The 7554-nt window shown below is 54.1% G+C and overlaps 2 protein-coding genes across 2 annotated transcripts in view; one reads left to right on the forward strand and one right to left on the reverse strand.

Moving 5' to 3' along the window:
• LOC113218175 (actin-histidine N-methyltransferase) overlaps window positions 1-7554 on the forward strand; it is a 53724-nt gene that overhangs the window by 20644 nt on the left and 25526 nt on the right. The gene's annotated exons all lie outside the window — the stretch shown is intronic.
• LOC113218174 (mediator of RNA polymerase II transcription subunit 1.1) overlaps window positions 1-7554 on the reverse strand; it is a 35246-nt gene that overhangs the window by 18302 nt on the left and 9390 nt on the right. Inside the window, exon 2 of the mRNA XM_026438402.2 lies at window positions 1349-1442. The gene's annotated coding sequence lies outside the window, so the exon portion shown is untranslated. The remainder of the gene's footprint in view (window positions 1-1348; window positions 1443-7554) is intronic.

The raw sequence follows: 7554 nt of genomic DNA on the forward strand, positions 1-7554 counted from the left end.
CTCTCTCTCTCTTGCTCTCTCTCTCTCTTTCTCTCTCTCTCTTTCTCTCTCTCTCTCTTGCTCTCTCTCTCTCTCTTGCTCTCTCTCTCTCTCTTGTTCTCTCTCTCTCTCTTGCTCGCTCTCGCTCGCTCCCTGCACCACGCGAACCCCTCGCGATCTCTTTCCCTCGCCATTATTGACGTGAGCACGGTCGAGTGCCGTCAAAGGCAGCCTCATCATAGCTCCTCTGGTAGCGGCGGCGGCGCTGCGCGTCGCGGCTCCCCGGCCGGCTCGTCACCCACTGGTCCGTGTCGCGAGAAGAAAGGCCCCGCCGCGTTATGTCTGCGCGACGCGGGTGCTGCTAGCGACTCCCGGCCGCCCCGCCTACCCGTTGGTTTTCTCACGGGAGGCTCAAAAGGCGGGAGGTGTATGAACGCTGATCCCGTTTTACTCGTTGGAAAGGAGGGAGGATGGAACACACTAAAATACCTTCATGTTATGGCGTCTTTAAAAAAAATGCATGAGCGATGAGCGAAGCACGTACAGGAGGGAATTCATGAGCTATGAACAAGAAAGTTTGATAAGGTTCCACTTGCGAATGAACCAACGATTTCTCTGCCAAAACACCCTCCCTGTCCGATTGGCTCGGCTCCTGGCTACTTATTGTTGTTTGTTCCACTATGGATGACAACACGCGCGAGCGGCTGCAAATGTTGTTGTAACCACCGCCCGTTTTATCTACTTTTTCCTTCCTTAGCGGCGCGCGGGTTGGTTTGGTTAAGCTAAAGTGTGCGCCAGAGTGCGCGCGCTGCGCTGTAGCGGGAAAAGATAATACGCAAGTAGTCCAAGTACGGTACGTGTGGCGAGATGGCAAGGAGATGATTACAGTGTTTTGCGCTCGGTTTTGCAGTACCGCTTTGTCCAGCCTGACCACCCTGGGGCCTCGCTAGATCTACCTGGACCATCGCGCCGGTCCCTAAAACGACTAGGTTGTTTTTTATTTTTGTTTCCTTCAGTGACGTGAATTCACCTGCATGTTTATGGCTCGCGCAAAAAAATCTTTTCCCCTTGTTTTGTATTAATTCCGACACCCGTTGAACGGCGTGACCAAATTGTAACCATATGACCTATTAAAGATCCCCACAAAAATTTCTTTTTAAAAAAATTCTCACTATCACTAATTTACTTCGAATTTCCAAAACAATCTGCATGACATGCTCTTTGGTTCCGCTGCTGCCATGCGCTCGGCCCACCCTTGCGTGCAAGTCTCCTGAGCCCACTATGTATAAAATCTTTGAAAACTCCCCAAATCCGCCGCAACATGCAGGCTCGTTCCCAGCGGTTTAAAAGAGTATAGTAGTATACTCACGGTGCAATGATGTCCCCCTTGGGCGCGGCTCCGGCGGGGAGCCCTCGCGGGTGTCCCGTGTGCGTGCACGGGGAAGTCCAAGGCGACGCCCTCCCTGGAAAACATAATGAGGACAATGCGTCATAGTGAGGAATATAATACACCTGCGAAAAGCAGCGCCGCGTGTTCGTGTTGCACGTCGCGGCGCCGGGCCCTCATCTCTCCAAAGTGGTGTACATTTTCTATTATTCAACATTGCGCGGTGGTGTCGAGCTCTTATCACAGGCGCCCGATCTCCGCGCCCTCTTGGTGTCGGCCGGGTGGTGCAACCCGGCTACAGCCACGGCGGTGGTGCAGTGATGGGCTCGGCACGGCCTCCCGAATCCCTTATTCTCGGTATGGGACGAGGCAGACGCAACGGTCTCGCGGGTGTGAAGCAACCAGCGTCTCACACACATGCGGGCCCAATCACTGCTCTCTCTCTCTCTCTCTCTCTCTCTCTCTCTCTCTCTCTCTCTCTCTCATGCCTCATTCACTCACTCACTTACTCTCACTTCTTCTCTCACTCTTCTCCCTGTCTCTCTTTGATTCCCGGCAAGCCTGTACTGATTTTCCTTGTTGATCATTCACCCAGAGAATCGTTTCTTTGATATAGATTTAAAGAAATTCTTTCTTTAAATCAAAGAAGCCTTCTTAGATTCAAAGAAGCCTTCTTTGATCCAAAAATAAATATTTTTTCAAATCAAAAGAGGCTCTTTGATTTAAAGAAAACATTTCTTTACGTCTATATCAAAGTAATATGGGCCAATTTTCTTTGTTCCAAAGAAACAATTTTCTGGGTGTTGCTGAGCCGGGGGGAGGCGCACTGTCTGTTTTTCGCGGTGCGTTTCCGGCCGTCCTTCCTTCTCAAGAGTTCATCCCCCTGAAGGTGAGCGAGGTGAGGTGGCGGCGGCACCAAGCCAGAGGGAGACGTGATCTAATTCACTGCGCGCTCCACCCCACCACTCCCCACCCCACCACTCTTGGACGCGTGCCTGGCCCAGAGGGGAGATTCTCCGGTCCAGGCTGCTGCAGCTTCCAGACTGCTCTCATGTAACCAAAGCCACCAATGTAGCCTGAAAACTGCACTGTGAATCTCTTGCAAAGAAAATCTTTGCAAAAACTGAGGCAAACGCCTTATAAATTGCAAAGGATTCTGCGTGCAACTGCAACGCAATTTCTTGGCAAAACATATGAAAGAGTCACATCTTACAAAATTAAATGTAAGAGTGAAGTAACGAATGGGTGGACGGACGTCCGTGCCTCTTCTCCAGAGATTACACGACTCTGTTACTGGTGTTGTAATAATAATAATACAATTTACATAAGGTCCGACCGGCTGCCCACGGCGATAACAACGACATCAATGCGATGACGAACTTCAGCAGCAACAAAAAAAAAACAACGAGACAGGAAAAGGAAAAAGAGATGCCGCCGGATGTCCAGGGTCATCTTTCCTATGCTATCATCTTGTTGCGTCCGTATCGTGACATAACGCCAGCGCATTACTCGAAAAGATGCAAATGAGAACGCGTTAGGAGATGAGATGCTCTCTCTCTCTCTCGCTCGCTCGCTCGCGGCTAGCCAACGGAACAGCGCAGCCCAGCGCAGCACAGCACCCAGTAGTAGTGAAAGTGATGCCGGGTTGTCACAGCTGCAGCATCGCATTCCCTCCTCCTCTTCCTCCTCACCGCCGTCGACAAGGCCCTCCTGTAGCAGCCGTCGCATCACCACCACCACCACCACCTCTGCAACCACAAGCAATATGATTACATTTCCGTTGTCCACCGCACACCCACCCGCTCTTTTACTAAGTATTATCTGGCTCGGAAATGACGCTTCTCCAGGCTGTCTCCCACAAGTCGAAGAGAGAGAGAGGGAGAGAGAGACAGAGAGAGGAGGAAGGCGGCACCACGCGGGAAAGTGTTGTTGTCGCAGCGGCTTGTTGAGCGTTATCTCCTCGCAAAATATGGGGATGGCGGAGGGATTCGTCGGTTGGGTAACAAGAGCCGCGCCGCACGGTTCTCGTGTGTGTGTGTTTGTCGCTGTTGTTGGGAGCGCAAATTAACCGACAACGTTCTAGAGGTGCTTCGCGGTCTTCGCGGAGGGAGGGAGGGAGAGAGAGAGAGAGAGAGAGAGAGAGAGAGAGAGAGAGAGAGAGAGAGAGACGGTAAAAAAAACAAAGTCTCATTTTTGAGGGAAAAGGGAAAACTTTGAGGAACTCCCCTAATTCAAAAAAAACTCCTTAGGTTTCAAGGAAGTCTCCAAAAAAAATGTCGGAATTTTTCTCATTTTTTGAGACGATTCTTCAAAACCTGAGGCGAGATTGGAGGACTCTTCCTCAAACATTAGAGTTCCTCAAAAAATGAGACATAGAGATTTAAACTTTTCGCGTTTTTTTTGCATATCTATCGTCTGCCGTCCGTGTGGCGCCCGCGCCGCCCTGCCGGAGTGGTCCGGCGTGGTTGGACATCCCCGCGCGTCTCTCGCTAGGTGGTTTATGGTGGTGCTGCCGCAATCGGGTTTTAACACTGCGCCTCGTTAGAGCGATAGCCGAGACTTGTAAAGTGGAGGCTGTTACGGAGGGATTCAGCTCCGGAAGCAGCCGACCAGCTTGTCGCATCGGGGGCGTTGTTACGGAACCATAGGCGTCGCGTCGACGACGACCCGACGACGACGACGTCGACGACGACCCGACGACGACGACGTCGACGACGACTAATGTGGACATCGTTGCCCTTAATGCAGTGGTTCTTTTGCCCTCGTCGCGGGTCGAGTATGGACGTCGACGTGGACTCGTTCCGTATCGTCCGAGGAGGAAATCACTCCAGATGAAAGTGTATACGAGTTAGTACGTTAGTACACCCTGTTTTAGCGTCAGTTTGTGGGCGTCGTCGATTGTCTTCGCACTACCTGTCTCGGCATTTGTCGTGCTGGTGTAGCGCTGGTGCTGTATGTGTACGAGCGTTTTAAATGACGTCTTTCTCTCCCCGCCTCTCCTCGTGCTCTCCCGACGCCGCTCTCCGCGCTGGGCTGGGTCTTGATAAGCGGCGGGGTGCCGGTCGGGTCCGCGGGCGCTGCACCAAGGGCTCGGCGCAGAGCTCTGGTCCGGAGGTCGGGACACAGAGAGAGAGAGAGACGGGGGAAACAAAAGAGGTAAAGTTTTGTTTGCGTTGTCGGCCGGTCGCCTCCGGCCGGGGGCGCAGAGGCGTGACGCTCCCCGCCCCGCCCCGCCCCGAGAGCGATGGGCGTGCCGCCGGCCGGGCGCCTGCCGCCGCCGCCGCTGGGCCGCCGGTGGCGCCTCGACAAGCTGCCATAATGAAGTGATCGCCAGTCACTCGTGAAGATAGAAAAGTTAAATCTTTAGCGAGAGCACGCGGGGGAGGGAGGGAGGGAGGGATAAAAAATCGACGACTAAAACAACAAAAACCTTTGCAACTGTTGGCAGTCGAGTGGAGCTGCTGCGCGTCGTGGAGGGTCGCCCCCGCAGCTGCTGGCGGAAGGAAAGGGAGAAAGACCAAAGACCAGTGGGCGCAGCGGGCTTCGATTGAGCGGGCTATTGCGCAAGGGGGAAGGGTGGGGCGGGGCGGGGCGGGGCGTGCTGCTGCATCTGCCCCGGCGGTGGCGTGGCGAGTAGTGAGAGTCATACCGCCTGATGGCGACTGCCGCCACCCACCACGCCAGGCCCCGCCACGCCCTGCCCCGCCCTGCCTCAGCACGCCACGCCACGCCACCGCGTCGGCCAATTATTAAATCGGCGGCCGCGCTTGTGTCAGAGCGAGCGGCGTGCAAGTCACCGCAAGGCGCCCCGCCGCCCCGCGGCGAGCCCCCTCGGCTCCCACGGTGCTGAGCGCGGCTGAGCGCGGCTGAGCGCGGCTGAGCGCCTTGTGGCCGCACAGAGCCGCCAGCTGATCGGGTCATAGGCCGGGGGGTGTACGACAAGAGCCCCCGTACCGTATGGCACGGTGGCACCGCGCAGCTGCCGCTGCCGCTGCTGCTGCTACTACTGCTGATGCTACTGCGGTTTCTGTGCACCGACGAGGACCTGGATTTGTGTGCGACCTCGCGTCGCGGGGACATCGCGGAGGATGAGGTGGATGGTGTGTGGCGAGGGGGAGGTGGAGGACAAGGGTGGCCGGTGGTGGGCATCGGGCAGACGACCATACATTATTACTTGCTACATGTTACTGGTCATAGGGCAGTGCCCGAGGCAGTGCCGCTGCATATTACTGCACCATCCCACCATGCCTCTCTTTTACTCACACACGTGCTCACTGTTCATTCTCTTTCTCTCTTCATTGGCAACTACACCGCAACTACATCACCGCGAAGCAGAGACACCGAGGCTTGCCTCTCGGAGACAAGCCCATCGGCTTTTGCTCCTGCTTGCACGACGACGCTGCATCTCGCTGAAAGACGCCAATAAAACTTTCGATGCCAGTCGTCGTCTGGCGTGGAGCTGCGAGCTGGCGCGCGCGTAGCGGAGAGTGCCTCGGCTGGCTCGGACTGCGCGGGAATGCCGGGAAATAATGATCATTACAAAAAATAATGCACGGGGAGTAATAAGAGATTGAGTGAGGTAAAGCAATGTAACGTAGGCGCACACGCGCTCGGCCTCACGCCACTCCCCTGACCTAAAACATGTTGCGTTGGGAGGTGTTACTGTGCGGCCTCGCATGGGGCTATGGGCGTTAACTCACTTCCGCCTGCACATCACTAAATCATAACAAGGACGTTTTTACCTCGTTTTCGCATATTTCGTTTTGTTTGTTCATTGTGGGGAATGGCCACTGTTATTGTGTCCACATAATTTTTGCGGGACAGATTTGTTTGTTGGTGAACGCCAAATCCTGATCAACATCGTCATGTTGACAAATACGATGCAGTGTAACTTTAAACATTTGCTGACGAAGCTTTGAAAAAATATGCAAACTTAAGCTGATGGAAAATTTGCCATACTTTTTTTTTTTTTTTTTTTTTTTTTTTTGTTGGTCACCGTGACATATGTCTGTTTCAACAACGGACCTGCTCTGCATTGGAGTCAGTGGAATAAGTCAGTCTGTCTTCCCATCCCGCTGGGCTTCTTCCGGAAGTAGCTTCCTTTTGTTTATTTTTTCTGTCGCCGATCGTGTCGTGATGCACTGCGGCACCTTTTCGTGAGGTCCGATTTTTTTCTCTGTCGCCTTTATCGGGAATGGTGAAGGCAGCATTACGAGGAACGCAAGCAGCTTCCGCCCCCAAAAAAGAGTTGTCACATACTACTGCTATAACTGCATAATTTGCACAGCAGGATGAAAGAAAAAGTGGGGATCATTTTGAAATATTCAGAAGCAGGCGCGATGAGACCATCCCAATGATAAATATGGAAATATGGACAAAAATAATCCCGCCTCTATCGGTGCGGCCATCAAACTCTATATCAAAATTTCCATATTCGATTTCGAACAAAATGCTGATATAACGTTTGTTGCTGCGAACGAAACGAGAGAGCGCGGAGAGTGAGAGTTTTGTGCGCCGTGAGTGTGTGTGTGTGTTTTATGTGTGTGTAGATGCCGATCGGGGCAGAATCAGGTCTCTGGTCCAAACCGACCCAGCCCATCAGCGGACCGTGGTCCTGTCCAGCTCATCAGGTGGTGTGTGTGTGTTTGTGTGTGTGTGAGTGTTTCCCCGGACGAAACGGAAAGTCAGTAGTAATGTCCACTCCTCACTGATCGAGAGCGGCGCGTGACGCCGAGAAAGTGCGTGTGGGGAGGGGGGGGGGGGGGGCAGCGCGTCCACCTGCTGTCCTCACCGCCTGGTCCACCTGGTGACGGACGGACGGCGCAGCTGCAGGTGCATGTGTGTATGTGTGTGTCAGCTGGAGAAGCGGTAATTCAGTCCCCCAGCACCGCCATAACAAAAGAGCACTGCGAGCAAAAGTCGAAGACAAGCTGCTTCATTATTTCTGTCTGCGATGCGATGTAAAATATTTCACAGTGTGACAGTAACCTTATGAAAGAAGTGTGTGTGTGTGCGGGGGGGGGGGGGGGGAAAAAAAAGAGGTAAAGTTTTGTTTGGGTTGTCGGCCGGTCGCCTCCGGCCGGGGGCGCAGAGGCGTGACGCTCCCCGCCCCGCCCCGTGAGCGATGGGCGTGCCGCCGGCCGGGCGCCTGCCGCCGGCCGGGCGCCTGCCGCCGCCGCCGCTGGGCC

Source organism: Frankliniella occidentalis, unplaced genomic scaffold, assembly GCF_000697945.3.
Source record: "Frankliniella occidentalis isolate FOCC.00 unplaced genomic scaffold, Focc_3.1 Scaffold6, whole genome shotgun sequence".
Lineage (NCBI taxonomy): Eukaryota > Metazoa > Arthropoda > Insecta > Thysanoptera > Thripidae > Frankliniella > Frankliniella occidentalis.